The following is a 13843-nucleotide window of genomic DNA, read 5'->3' on the forward strand; positions in this document are numbered from 1 at the left end:
AGGGATAGCATTAGGAGATATACCTAATGTAAATGACGAGTTAATGAGTGCAGCACACCAACATGGCACATGTATACATATGTAACGAACCTGCAGGTTGTGCACATGTACCCTAGAACTTAAAGTATTAAAAAAAAAAAAAGAACAATAGTTCCTTCTTGGGAGGTAGGGTCAACGCAGGTATATTTTTGAAGAGCCTCTGTAAGTCGGGAAAGGAATTGGGCAGGATTTTCATCTGCCTTTTGGGAAATTTCTTTAAGTTTTTCAAAATTTACAGCCTATGGGCAGCTTTGTTTTTGTTTTGTTTTGTTTTTTGTTTTTGTTTTTGTTTTGAGACAGAGTCTCACTCTGTCACCCAGGCTGGAGTGCAGTGGCACAATCTCGGCTCACTGTAAGCTCCACCTCCCGGGTTCACACTATTCTCCTGCCTCAGCCTCCCGAGTAGCTGGGACTACAGGTGCCTGCCACCACGCCCAGCTAATTTTTTGTATTTTTAGTAGAGACGTGGTTCCACCATGTTAGCCAGGATGGTCTTGACTTCCTGACCTCGTGATCTGCCCACCTCAACCTCCCAAAGTTTTGGGATTACAGGTGTGAGCCATAGCACCCAGCCATTACCCGGCAGCTTTGTTAAGTCCTGCAATGAGGCAAGTAATCATATGGTTACAGACGCCCGGCTGGGGTCTGTGGGTTTGTACTCCCAGGAAGGCTCTTCCTGGGGAACAGCAGAGGCTCCTATGGGCTTAGCAGGATCTTGCCCATGAAGATGGTCAGTGTGTGCCTGTGCTACAAGCCACACTCTTTCCTTCTCTTCTGGAAGGAGAGTACAGAAGAGAGGATAATGTAGAGATCATGCCAAGTGAGTTCATAAGATTGGGTAAGATATTTAAATTCTTTGATATAAGTACCAGGATCGGAGGAGAAGGACCTGAGACGTTTTTCAATCTGTGAGAGATCGGAGAGGGAGAAAGGGAAATGGACACGGATGATCCCCCTGGCTCCTGCTGCTTCCCAGAGAGGAAGCAAGGGAACTGGTTGCCGAGCATGTTGGGCCCAAGAGCAGGTGAGGGGCGGAGATGGAGAGGACTCAGAGTCAGAAGCGGGGTGGTTGGAGAGAGGGGGACAGATGGGTAGAGCCAGAGCAGGGACATACAGTGAAGGATCAATGATGCTCTGGTGGAAGATCAAGATGCTGTCAGGGAGGGGCAAAATTGGCGGGGTCAAACAAAGAGGAGTTGTCGGCTGGGGCTGTTGTGGGGGTGGTGGGAGACGAGTCCGGTGAGTAGGATTTGGAAAGTAGGGCAGTACTGGCAGAGGGAAGGGCGGTTACAGAGAGTGAAGAAAGCCTGAACGTAAGGAATCTTAGACCATTTCCCATTGTGTTGGCAAAAGTCATCTAAGTCTCTAAGTATATTGAAATCAAAAGCACCATTTTCAGGCCATTGGGAGCCATTATCCAATTGGTATTGAGGCCATGCGGTATTGCAGTAAAAGATAAGCCTCTTAGAACGGACCTCTGAATGGAGGCTGAGAGCCTTGAGATTGCAGAGGAGACAGCCAAGGGGGGTGGTCTTGGGATGGGTAGACTGAGAGGCTCCCATAGTGAATGGAGGGTGGGGGGTAGAGGAAGAAGAGACTGCAGATGACAAGGATGGCGAGAGAGGGTGTCCCCTGTCCTGCAGGCCTTGTCTGGAATAGAGGAGGCAGCCACCGAGTCAGGTGTCCTCCAGGTCTCCTCTATTCTGGACAAGGCCCGTGGGTGAGGGGTGATAGGAGAGAGAGAGGGGAGGAGGGAGAGGGAGAGAGAGAGAGAGAGAGAGACCACTAAGGACACCCAGCCAGAGCCTGTCCCCTTCCTGGGTTTCGGCACCAAAATGTAACGTTAGCTGAGAGAAAGGACAAGAAGAGAGACCCAAAGTTAGGCGAGTAAGTTTATCCTGCTGGGCTGCTCCACCACAGTCAGAGGAGGCAGCCCTGGAGCTTACAAAATGAGGGGTTCATATGGGGGAGAGAGACCCTGGGGTTGTCGATTAACCTTACCACATATCATCTCATGATCTGCTTACAATATAGGAATTTACAAGAGGGTGTAACAGTTTTATCCACATTTCTTGTGACCTTCCCGATGCTGCCTGTTGGGCTGTAAGCAAGTCTGGTGACCTTACTGTAGCACCTAGATAAGGGTCCAGGAATGCAGCTTCAGAGTATTCAGGGTAAGGGTTAGCTGCATTTTGTGTGTGGGGGCGTCCTGGGGCAGCTTGTCCCTAACAGGGTCGGGATCAGTTCTATCTGGTTCTCTATTTGCTGTCCAACTGTAAATGCTGAGAATGGCAGAGGGAGGCCAAGTGTAGATGACCAGGTTTTAGCTTTTTTGGATTTTCCTACTTCTCCTGTACAAGAAATAACTTATTGTCTAAACCCCATACTATCCCATTAAATGTCAGGAGTGCTGTCTTAGAGAGGCCTGAATTAGCTCATGACGTTAAGTACTGGAAGTCCCAGGAGGAATGCTCAGCAAGTAGAATCCAAGACGTTCTCGCCTTCTCAGGGACAGGGCCATCACCAGGATTCGGACAAGGAACAGGGAGGTTCGGTTTGTGTTCCAGTTCTGAGCGCTTTACCTCATCCCTCAAGAAGCTGGCCTTTGCACCCCGCAGCCGGTGCTGCCCAGCAGACCACGCCATGCACGGGAGGCGACTGGGATCCCACTTGCCTGGCAGCCCGGCCAGAGACCCAGCTGCCTGGGAGGGTCCGAAGATAATGCCAGGCAGCCCTGGCAGGCCGGGAAGACCCTCTGTCCCTCCCGTTTCCCGGTTCTTGAATTAGCGGAGCCCTGGACTGGCTGGTGGCGCAGGAAAGTGAGGAAGGGCGGGAGGGGGAACTACTGCCGCCCAGGGAGACGGTGCTGTGGTCTTTGGAAACCAGGGAAACCGTCCTCCAGCCCACTTGCCCCAGGGAGGAGCAAGTGGCAGAGATGATGCGGGCAGAGATGATGGGGAACTCGTGCAGCCAGAGGGTCTCCCTGGCAAAGGTCGGGGAAGGGGGGGCGGTAACGGCCGCGGGGCTCCGGCCCGGAGAAGCCAATGGGGTTCTCCAAGCAGCCTCCACCCACCAGCCTCGCAGGACAGCGTGGATACCCGAGCGGCCCCAAGCGAGTCCCCGGGGACTGGAGGGCCGAGGGGCAGCGCCGGGAACAAAGGCCCGCAGAGGGGTCCTGGAGAGAGCGGCTCCCCGGGGGCGGCTCCCCTCTCTCCCCTCCTCCCCCCCTCCCCCCTCCTCTCCCGCCAGCTCCTCCTCCTCCTCCCCTTCCTCCCCTAGAGGCCCGGCCGGCTCGCGGCCCGAGCAGCGCCAACTTCACCAACGGTTCCCAAGTTGCCGGGCGCGCAGGGGTGGGAGCTGGGTGGGGTGAGGAAGAGGAGGAGGAGGAGGAGAAGGGCTCCCGGACGCCTTGGACGCGGTTCAGGAATCCGCCGCCGCTAGCCGGCTCGGGCCGGAGCCGGGAGGGCGCCAGCCAGGACCTCTCGCAGGCTCGCTGCGCAGGACTGCGCCCGCCTGGCGCCGCTTCCCTTCCAGCGTGCTGACCGGCCCGGCCGCGCCTCCATCCCTCCGGCCTGCCCCGGAGAAGACGCACAGCCCGGGCCGCGCGGGCGCCAGGGCCGCGGAACCGCTTCTGCCGGGATCTTCCAGCAGGAAAGCGAAGTTGCGAGCGGATGCTGCCCGCGCCGGACCCCAGCCGCGGAGGGTCGAGGCCGCCCGTGCCGGTGGAGCCTCGGCGGCCGGGGTAAGTCGGGCGCCGGCGTCCCGGAACCGCCGCCCGGCCCGGGGGAGGCCGCCCAGCTGGGAGCCCCCGCCTTCCGCGTCCAGGCGCGCGCGCCAAACTTTGGAGGGAGAAGGGGGCGAAGCGGAGAGTGGGAGGTGGAGTTCCCAGCTCGGGGAAAAGCCCAGGCAGGCACCCACAACCCGCTGCAACCGGATCACACCTGCCAGGTACACACAGCTCATCGCCACTCATACCCCGCACACCGCGCAGGCTGATCTGCTCACACCCACACCGGCCAGGCACATGCCACACACCGAAATGCACATTCCTGGGAGCGCGGGGGATTTGGCCTCTACAGCAGACACGTCCTCACACCCCTCCGTCACATCCACGGCCTTTGTCTGCTGCCCCCGCAGCCCCCAAGGAGAGGGAGCCCCCAAAGCGCAGCGGGCAGGAGAGAGGCTGCCTGGGTTTTGAAAACTCGTGTCCAGAACCCCGAGACCAAGGGGAGCAGACGTTGCAGTCCGTTCTCGGAGTTCTGCAGGAGCGAATTTGGTGTGGAAACTCGGTGTCTGGGTGATGTGTCTGGGTGTGCGAAGCCCTTCGGAAGGCGAGGCCCGGAGAGAGGAGGGAGTGATTCATAAACTCAGAGCCGGCGTGCCAGGGCCTGTGAGCAGAGTGGAAGAGGCTGGCAGGCCGTTGCTGCGCTAGACAGAAGGGTACTGGCCGTGACAGAGTCTTCCAGGGAAGCAGGGACCCTTCCCCCCAGCGGATGTGCTTCCTCCAGGGACTTCCAAGGGAACCGGGTGAGCAGATTCCAGTCCTGGGTGTGGACGGGGTAAGGGGAGGGGGGGGGGGAGGGGATTTAAGCCTAGAAGGTTAGGGAGAAACCAAGGCAGGCCTGAAGCCTTAATTATTTTCCTTGCACCTGAAGTTGTGTTTGGTTTCTGATGCGTGGTGTTGCTGGGCCCCAGGATGTACGGGGGATTGTCCTGGGCCTAGCATAGTGCCTGGCACAGTGGGCACTCAGTCAGTGCTTGCTTGATGAATAATGGCACCGGTAATTATCCATTCATTATGGACTCACTGTGAGGCAAGGCCAGTGGGCCTCTGCTGTGTTGAAATTGGTTTTCCAGCAGAGAAGGGGGCCTGAGTACCTCCTAGGAGCCCTGCCTGATCTGTTCGGGCCGGTGGCCCAGGCACTGTGTGTTCCACTGTGTCCCGTGGGCTGGCCTTGGGAGACTTGAGCTCATCATTGGCCTCTGCCCCTCTAAGAGGGCAGCAGGAAAAGCTTTATTTCTGTATCTGGCTAAGATGGGGTTGATGTGGGTTTTGGTAGATGGCAGGCTGTTTGGCAGATTCTGTGGGGTCTCAATTGAAGAATAACTTTAGATCTGTACCAGAGAGAGGGGTTGGTTCCATCAACCCTCCCATCTCCTGGCTGCAGGGGAAGAGGGGTGGGTAAGTGGAGAAAGAGATAGGCCATGCTGCTGGGCATATGCTGGGGGCAGGAGGAACATGGGAACATGTAGAATTTGGGAGCAGCCGTTTTTCTTCCTGGCTCCTGATGGCCTGGCTGGAGATGGGTCTCATAAAGGGTCTAGGAGCTGTATTCTGCAGTAGTGGCTTGGCTCTGTGGTGGCAGCAGGTAGAGCGGTGGTCACAGTCCCAGTACTGAGTATTGCTGTGGGTTCTTCTGTGCCAGCTTGCATGAGTTTCCCAGAAGAGCAGAAACATTCGTGTTCCTGGAACTGGATTGCCAGTAGTCTTGGGATTGAGAGTGCACAAAGATGTGGGGGTGGCCTGGGCATGTCATCCAAAAGAAATGTGTCATTCCCCACCCCTGCCCCCTTGTGAAGGGCTCTGACTAGGTTCAGTGTGCATTTCAAACTTCTAAATGCTGAAATTAAGAAGGCATGTGGGCGGCACCAAGGACTGGCCTCAGATGAAAGAGGAGGTGATCTGGGCTTGGGCACTCCCAATTTCAGGTGGAACCCTGCAGTCAGTTCCTTCCCTATATCACCTTTCCACCTTCGTTATGCCCTCTGTGAATCGAGAGTTCTGTATACGTTTTCTAATTAAATCATTATATCCCTATGAGGTTAGCATTTCATCTCCATTTTGCAGATTAGGAAACTGAGGACCAGAAAAGTTAAGTAACTTTTTCAATGTCACATAGGTACTGAGAGATAAAGCCAGTGTTTGTGTATTTGGTTTTTTTTAACTTTATGTTAGGTTCAGAGGTACATATACAGGTTTGTTACACAGGTAAATTGCATGTCATGGGGGTTTGGTGTACAGATTATTTCATTACCCAGGTAGTAAGCATAGTACCCAATAGGTAGTTGTTGGGTTTGTTTTGAGACAGGGTCTCTATTGCTCAGGCAGGAGTGCAGTGGCATGATCACTGCCACTCACCATAGCCTCGACCTCCTGGACTCAGGTGATCCTCCTGCCCCAGCCTCCCAAGTAGCTGGCACCACCATGCCTGACTAATTTTTTTGTATTTTTTGTAGAGACAGGGTTTCACCATGTTGCCCAGGCTGGTCTCAAACTCTGGAGCTCTAGTGATCTGCCTGCTTCCGCCTCCCAAAGTGCTGGGATTACAGGTCTGACACACCGCACAGGCCTGAGATTTTGATCCTCACCCTTCCCACTGTCTCCACCCTCAAGTAGGCCCTGGTGTCTGTTGTTCCCTTCTTTGTGTTCAGATGTACTCAATGTTTAGCTCCCACTTATAAGTGAGAACACGCGGCATTTGATTTTCTGTTCCTATGTTAGTTTGCTTAGGATAATAGCCTCTAACTCCATCCATGTTGCTGCAAAGGACATGATCTCATTCTCTTTTATGGCTGCATAGTATTTCATGGTATATATGTACCACATTTCTTTATCTGGTCTACCGTTGATGGGCATTTAGGTTGATTTCATGTTTTTGCTATTGTGACTAGTGCTATGATAAACATATGTGTGCATGTATCTTTATGGTAGAACAATTTATATTATTTTGGGTATGTACCCAATAATGAGATTGCTTGGTAGAATGGTAATCCTACTTTGAGTTCTTTCAGAAATCTCCAAACTGCTTTCCACAATGGCTGAACTAATTCACATTCCCACCAGCAGTGTATAAGCACTCTGTTTTTTGTTTTTTGCTTTTTTTTGGGGGGTGGGGGGAGATGGAGTCTTGCTCTGTCGCCAGACTGGAGTACAGTGGCGCAGTCTTGGCTCACTGCAACCTCCACCTCCCAGGTTCAAGTGATTCCCCTGCCTCAGCCTCCTGATAGGCGCGCACCACCATGCGCGGCTAATTTTTTTTTTTTTTTGTATTTTAGTAGAGACGAGGTTTCACCATGTTGGCCAGAATGGTCTCGATCTCCCGACCTCGTGATCTGCTCACCTCAGCCCCACAAAATGCTGGGATTACAGGCATGAGCCGCCTTGCTCGGCCAGCACTCCCCTTTCTCCACAACCTGGCCAGCATCTGTTAATGTTTGACTTTTTAATAATAGCTATTCTGACTGGTATGAGATGGTATCTCATTGTGGTTTTGATTTGCATTTTTCTAATGATTAGTGATGTTGACCATTTTTTCATATGCTTGTTGGACACATGTATGTCTTCTTTTGAAAAGTATCTGTTTGTGTCCTTTGCCCACTTTTTAATGGGGTTGTTTTTTGCTTGTTAACTTGTTCAAGTTCCTTATAGATTCTGGATATTAGACTTTTGTCAGATGCATAGTTTGCAAATATTTTCTCCCATTCTGTAGGTTGTCTGTTTACTCTGTTGATAGTTTCTTTTGCTGTGCAGAAGCTCTTTAGTTTAATTAGGTCCCATTTGTCAATTTTTGTTTTTGCTGCAATTGCAAAGCCAGTATTTGAACCTGGATTGTCTAACTCCAGAACCCACTCTGTCTCCACCATGTCAGGCTGTCTGCAAGGTCCTTATTGGTTCTCCACGGCAACAGGGAAACAGCCCTGATGCTTCTTACTAACGTGGTCCCAGGGCCTCTGCTTGCATTCTTCTTTTTCCACACACTCTGCCGAGCCTGGATTATACCTTAGGCTGTGGGAATCAAAGGCTGGGTGGTACCAGGCTGCTGGAGCCTTCTGTGTGGCTCTGGAGTCAGAAAACTGTGGAGATTTGGAAGGGGCACACAAGGAGATGTTGCATTAGTTCCAGTGAGACATGACTCACTGCTTATCTGAGAGGTTGGGACAAAGCTGCCACTTGTGACCATACCGTGAGTAGGGAAGAAATTGCCAGGTAGACCAAACATCCTCAAATGGGTTACTGTATTTTTTTCCCCTTTTTGGTCCTCTCCAGGGTGATCTATTACCTGGGGAAATCAGCCTTCACCTGACACCTCCTATTGTTATTTACCTGGTGAACATAAGGGGCCATGTCACAGCTGTCCTTCCCACCCCTGCCACGTGCTCTGGAGAGCTGGACTCCTCAGCAGCGCCTGGTCCACAGAAGAGGATGGGGCAGAGCCTGGGCAGCCAGGGGAGGTGATAACCACACGCTCATCTGGTCCCCAGCTCTTGCTTTTACACCCACGCCCCACGGGGAGACAGCAATTATCTGTTGGCCCCACTTTACAGGTGAGGACATGAGGCTCAGAGAGGTGCAGTGGATGCCCAAGGTCATGAAGCCAGGGAGCTGCAAAGGCCTGGGACAGCCATGTTTTCAGTCGAGGTGGTATTTTCTATCCCCGCCCCCAAGGGCTGAGAGTGGTTATCCCTGCTGGGGCAGGGTCCTCACTGCTCCACCCACCCTCATCTCTGCCCTGAGAGCCCTCAATACAGGTGTCCATAGAATGTGAAAGGCTGGCACCCTTCAAAGGACGCAAGGAGCATTGGATGAGCACTGCCCAGCTGGTCCCTGGGTGAGTTCTTAGAGCCTTCCTAGTGCTGAGCTGCAAAGAAACTGGAGCCCTCTCCCCCTCCACTGCAGAGGGGACACGCTGACCAGGATGGAAGTTGGGGGACTGGGTGTGGGGAGAAGCCACCCCACTGCAGGGGCCAGGGCTATCCATCTTTGTACCCCTGGTTCCATCCCAGTGCCTGAGGCATGGGAGGTTCTTGGAAATGTAGTCAGATGCTGGGTGAAGCCCCAGGAGGGGCTGTGAATGCTTCTGCTGGGAACTCCTAGAGCAGCGGCACAGAGAGGGTCTTTGCTGTGAAGGAACGCTCAGAGATTCTCTGGCTTTTGTGAGGTCATGCCTCAGGAGAGGAGACACTTCTCCTTTTCATTCGTTAAACAGAAATGATATTTGTCACCTTTTCTTCTCTAAGGCCTAAAGAGATGACAGAATGCTACTGGTCCTACCCTGAGCACGTGGACTCCACAGCGAGGTGTGGGGTGGCCCCTGATAAGCTTGGACGATTTGTTCTATGCTTGCCGGTGGACACGCTTCAGCCCTCTTTTGTCTCCACTGCCCCAAATCTGGCCTGTGGCTCCTGGGCCCCCACCAGCTTGGAGGGCAGGGTGGGCCCCAGGAGCCCTTGACCACCAGTGACTTCTTGTCTCCAGCCACCCTCCTTCCTCTTGATCCCCCCCACCCTCCGCCACCTCCTCACAAAGATGGCTGTGTGCTGAGGGACTGTGGCTTCCCTGGGTCCTGGGAAATTTATCACTGAGGTTTCAGAGGATTTGGAGAAAAAGTGTGGCAAATAAACAAGCCAGTTCCCAGCTCAGCCTCTCCTGAATGCCGCAAGTAAACAACCACCTCGGAGGCCAGCCCGGGATGTTCTTATTTGGCCTCTGTGGTTACACCTGCCCCCTCCCCGCCCAGTCCCTCCTCCTTAACTTTGAGAGCCTCAAAAGTCAGGGAACACACCCTCCACTGGCCAGTCCTTGTGCTGCAGGGACGCTGGTGGCCGGGCACAGGAGGAACATGTATATGGGAGAGAAGACGGCGGGGGGTCCCAGCTCAGCCCTGCTCCCTCTGAGTCAGTCCCAAGCCTGGACCCTCCCCAGCAGGCAGACGGTGACCTCTTGGTTGGTTGGTGAGTTTAACTTTGATGGTGCAGAATGATGAGACTTTTCTCCGTTTTGTGGCATCTAAGAAGCTTTGCTTCTTAAACATTGCTTTCGGGTGGATAGACCAAGGCTAATTTTCCCGTTATGTCTCTCCAAGGCGGGGCCTACCTGTGAGCAAACCCTCATACATTCATTTACTTTGTAGGCCACCTGGACAAAAATGTCAGGTTTCTTTGCTTTGGGCTAGAGTCCTATCAGCTCAGGGGTGGTGGTGTAAGGTCACACCAATGATTTCCAGAAACTCAAGCACTGTTCTGAGTGACTAAGTCTGTGGGATAGGAAGCACATTTTCCATCTCTTAATAACTTCAATTTACTTAGTGACCAACTTTAAAACCAAGCACCCGGTGAGAAGGGGGAGAGCCAGGGCTTGGCAGCGGAGGGTCCTCACCTTGCATCCAGGGAGTGGCTGAGGGCCCTTCTCGTTCTCTGTGGCTATGTTGAGCTGAGTCTGCAAGCCCTGAAGCCTCTGGGATTTGGGGAGTGGGGCACTGCCGGAAGGTTCTGGTTCCTGCTTTGTTCTGCTGCTGCCAGGCTTCTGGAGAGGGTGGTTGTGGGGTGAGTCCTGCATTCCGCACGTCCACATGTTCCTATTCCACATATTGGGCTTCCGAAGAAAGTTCTGGTTCATAAGATGGCTTCACAGCTTAGCCGTCTGCAGACCAGTCTGCAGGTTGATCAGCTTTCTGCCATGTGCGTGCTGTTCCTGTTCACACATGCTGCGCCGATGCCCGCCTGTGCCTGTGCCAGCCCCAGCCCACACAGCTACCTGAGATTTAGCCCTGGGCGTCTCCCCCACCCTTTCCCGCTTCCCCCTCCTCTCCTCCCTTCCTCTCCAGCTGCCTCGCCATCTGCAGGATTCTGGAAAGTGCTAACGTGTCTGAGCCAAACAGTGCTATCTGAGGAAATATTTTGAAAACACACTGGGACACCCCCATCCCCACACTGACTACGCTGATTTTCAGCAAGGAATTTCACAACTCCGGCCACAGGGCTGGTCTGCAGGTGCCTGGCTTTCCTCTGGAGACTTCCAGAAGCTTGTCAGGGACATGAAGACAAGCTGAGGGCCTTGCCTTGTTTTTACCGAGATATGCTATTTCTCTTTCACTTTTCTTCCTTCTTTTGCATCTGGTGTAGGTGCCTGGGGGTAGCATTCACAGGAAACAATAGTAAGAGCAGGTGGCATGCCTAGTACTGCGCTGAGCACCTACAGGGCGTCCTCACCGAGTTCTCACCGGAAGCTCCAGAGGTGGCTCCGGTTATTCCCACCATTTTACAGATGGGAAAACAGAAGCAGACAGCTGGATAAGTTGCCGACATGCCACAGCTGGTGAGGGGCAAAGCCGGGCCTGAGCCCCACAGCTGACTCCAGAGTCTGTGCTCTCAGTACCACCTGTGTGTGCGTCTGTCCCGTTGTGGTTGCACCGAGAGGAGAAACAGCACACAGGCATTCATTTTCAAACCGTGGCCAGTGTATGTCATTGCGTTCTGACTGGGAAGCTCTGGAAATGTTGGCGTTGCATGGCCCATTGTGGGCACTACCAGTGAGCCTCAGCCTTCTCCAGGTCTGACTCCGGTACCTACCAGCTGCCCTGGGCGGGGCATTTTGGATCCTGCATCAGGGTCTTTTGCCCGCTCTGCTGATGCTGCTCCCCTGTGCCCTGACCTGGTCACAGGAAGGGTGCAGATGGCAGCGGGTGTGGTCTCAGCAAGGGGGAGCTGGCAGATCAGGGACTTCTGCCTCCCTAGTGGCCATTCCAGCAAGACAGAAACCCCACCCCGAGTGATGTCTGGCCCTGTGACCTTTCAGCAAATATTTCTTCCCCAGCCTCACCTGGACTCTGTATCCCACGTTCCAAATTGTCCTCATTTCCCAGACACACACACCCTGCTCTCTGTAGCCTTCCCAGCTGCCAAGGACATTCCCTCCTTCCCCCTTTTTGCCTTGGCTTGGATGCCACCTTCTCCTGGAAGCCTGGGTGGTGGCCCTCCCCATGGCTGCCCACGGGTCCCCCTCGCTGCACTTTGCCCGCGGTATTATGATTGCTGGTTCAGTGATCTGTGGTCTGCACCAGGCAATGGGATCTGCAAGGGCAGGACAGCTATCTGCCTTGTCCATCCTTGTAGCCCCCAACTTGGCAGTGAGGGCCACTACCTGATTATGGAAGGAATGAGTGACAGATGTGGCACAGGACCCTCAGGGGGCTGCTGGCTGGGAGGGTGGGGCAGGCCCAGTCCAGGATGCTTCTGTGAGGGAGCACTTCCTGTCTGGGGAGGGTGGCAGGAGTCATGGTGAGCAGGAGGGGTGGTGGCTAACGTGGGCCAAGGAACGAACAGGAAGAGTGGGACCCTGGCACATGGCCTCTTGAGGTCATTACCCCGTGGGTACTGGGCTGGGATACAGAGGATGAGCCTGAAACCCTTCCAGAAGCCCCTCCAGTCCCGCCCCTTCTCTGCCTGCCTGCCCTGGATGCCCCTTTTTGGGCTGGTGGCTGGCTGCACTCTGGGCCCACTGCTCAACCCCACCAGCAAGTGGACAGCCGTTCAAAAGCCCCAGGGTCCAGTTCCCATCCCCAAGTAACAAGGTCTCCCGTGGCTGAGTCATTTCCCTGAGCAGGGAGAAGGAAGCCCTGCTGGCCGGCTGCCTCCCCAGGGGTGGGTGGAAGTGTTCTGTGGCCCCAGCTCCAGCCCTCAATCTGTCTGTCCTTGCAAAAGTAGTGGGGCGCAGAGTGCTGGGTTCTTGGGCATCACCTGTTCAGTAACTGCGCGCCTATGCTCATGCTGACACTGCAAGATGGTGGGATAACAGGAGGGACTTTCAGGCTGGAAAAGAGGAGACCTGGGTGCCCCAGTAACCACCTTTGAGTCCCACTGTGATGAGCCCACAAAGGTGGACATGAGGGAAGACTTGGGGAAGGCTTCCTGGAGGAGGCAGGCATTCCAGTGCATGAGGGAAGCTAGGCAAAGGCACGAGGATGGGAAAGTTCAGATTGAAGACAGGGACTGGTGAGGAGTCTGGCTGGACTGAACTTTAATGTATAGGATGCACGAGGAGAGAGAGACAGGCAGGATGGAACTGTGGTTACACACACAGGCTCTAGAGCTGGGCTGCCTTCACGGGAACCTCAACTCCCCACTTACTGGCTATGTGGCCGTGGCCAACTTGCTTACCTTCTCTGAGCTCAGTTTTCTCACTACTGGTACCCGCCACATGGGGATGATATGGGAATAAAATGTATTTCTATACAAGTGTTGAAAGTTGTGCCTGGCACACTGAGCATCAAGAAGGGTGAGCTATTATTATATAGGTATATGTTTTAATGCAGCTAGAAAAAGAAATTGAGGTCAGACCATAGAAGCCCTTGAATGTCATTCTTTCCATTCACTAAGCACCTGCCATGTGCCACATTCTTCACAGTCATTCTCACCAAGCCTCCTACAATCCGGCAAGGTTGTTAGCAATGTCTCCATTTCGCAGATGAGGAAACTGAGGCTCAGAGAGGTTGAGTAACCTGCCCAAGGTCACTCAGTCAGGGAGAGTCAGAGCCAGTAATAACACCCAGGTCTGCTGTCGCTTGAGTCTTTCCTCAAAGTGAAGATTGGAGAGACATGGCAGGGGCGTCACAGGGATGAGCCCTGGGCTGGGGCCGCAGCCAGGAGCAGAGCAGGAATGTGGCAACTGTGGATCGCTGGGGCAGGGTGGAGACGGGGAGAGATGCCAGGCGGGCCTGGAGGGTAGGGAGGACTGGAGGCCACAGCATACAGCTCACCATTCATAGCCCAGGGCAAACCATTGAGTCATTTGGGGAAAAAATGACATCACTGAGTCTCACTGTCTGCCGCCCACCTGCTGTCTGCCCTCTGGTTCTCCTGATGACCTCAGTGCCCCAAGTGCTGCAAGGGGACCCGCACACCCCATGCAGCAGGGCCAGGTCAGCACCCCAGCTTCCTGCACTGGGTTCCCCTCCCCAGCCACTGTCTTCCACCTTCCCACCACTCCCCTCCCTGCCGGGGCCCCTGCCCCAGCCCCAGTCATACA

The 13843-nt window shown here is 54.2% G+C and overlaps 1 protein-coding gene across 2 annotated transcripts in view; it reads left to right on the plus strand.

Annotated features, from left to right (window-relative positions):
• Positions 1-3440: 3440 nt before the first annotated feature.
• Positions 3441-13843, plus strand: part of CHST3 (carbohydrate sulfotransferase 3) — a 43517-nt gene continuing 33114 nt past the window's right edge. Inside the window, exon 1 of one of the 2 annotated variants that reach the window (XM_032139460.2) lies at positions 3441-3781. The gene's annotated coding sequence lies outside the window, so the exon portion shown is untranslated. Of the gene's footprint in view, positions 3782-4238; positions 4567-13843 lie in introns of those variants that run through there. The other variant, XM_032139469.2, reaches the window with a different exon arrangement.

The sequence above is a fragment of the Hylobates moloch genome, unplaced genomic scaffold (assembly GCF_009828535.3).
Source record: "Hylobates moloch isolate HMO894 unplaced genomic scaffold, HMol_V3 SCAFFOLD_3, whole genome shotgun sequence".
Classification (NCBI taxonomy): domain Eukaryota; kingdom Metazoa; phylum Chordata; class Mammalia; order Primates; family Hylobatidae; genus Hylobates; species Hylobates moloch.